Source organism: Montipora capricornis, chromosome 6 (genome assembly GCF_036669925.1).
Source record: "Montipora capricornis isolate CH-2021 chromosome 6, ASM3666992v2, whole genome shotgun sequence".
Lineage (NCBI taxonomy): Eukaryota > Metazoa > Cnidaria > Anthozoa > Scleractinia > Acroporidae > Montipora > Montipora capricornis.
This window is the reverse complement of record NC_090888.1, coordinates 15,480,989-15,481,905: the sequence shown is the minus strand read 5'-3', so window position 1 is coordinate 15,481,905 and position 917 is coordinate 15,480,989.

Below are 917 nucleotides of genomic sequence, written 5' to 3'. Positions count from 1 at the left end.
ACAGTTTTATTGTTAAAAGTCATGTGACCTTGAAGTAACCAATGAGAGCGCGCGCTGTTGGGGCAAAATTCAGCTATATAACAATTAAATAATGAAATGATATATGAAATGGATCATATATGAACTGCGGATATGAATCAAGTGAAGCAACGCTCTAACCATTTCATATCCGCAGTTCATATATGATCCATTTCATACTTTATCATTTCATCATTGATTCATTCCTCACGGGAACACTAGAGCCCATAATAGACCAGCTCCCAACGTCAGTGGCTTCATCATGCTCAGTTGTTTAGAGGTTTCAAACCCCGTTGAAGTCCTGAATTTTTCAGGGTTCTCTACGCAATTGCAAAAATTGCGTTCATAACTGCAAGGATCATAGCTTCACTTGATAACAATTAAACTTATCATATGGCCCATGCGGCCCCGCGCGCGCTTTCTTTGTAAAACTATTGGGAAAATGACCGTATGAGGGCCGTACGCATTAGCGTCAGTAAAAGCCGTACGGCCCTGCTATGAACACATACTGCTCAGTGCGATGCAATTTTAGAGGATTTCGTCGCTTTTTAACATCCAAGTGATTTCGAGCCAGAAAAGTAAATGCAAACAACATATTAGATACATTTTCTGTGCAAATTTTTGTGATTTGTCTTATCCAACTTCATATTCTGAGCGCTCATGAATAGTGTAAAAAGCCCATGTGATAAAATGCTTATTGACTGAGTTTAGGTCGGGCCGGACAGGAAATTATTTGGCCCTTGGTCAGGAGGCTGCGCTCGGCCATTACAACATGATGACCACGGGCCAAATATTTTCCCGTCCGGCATTTCGTTATGGGTGCAGGGATGGCGTAGTGGTGACAGCACTCGTCTCCCACTAATGTGGCCCGGGTTCAATTCCCAGATTCGGCGTCATAC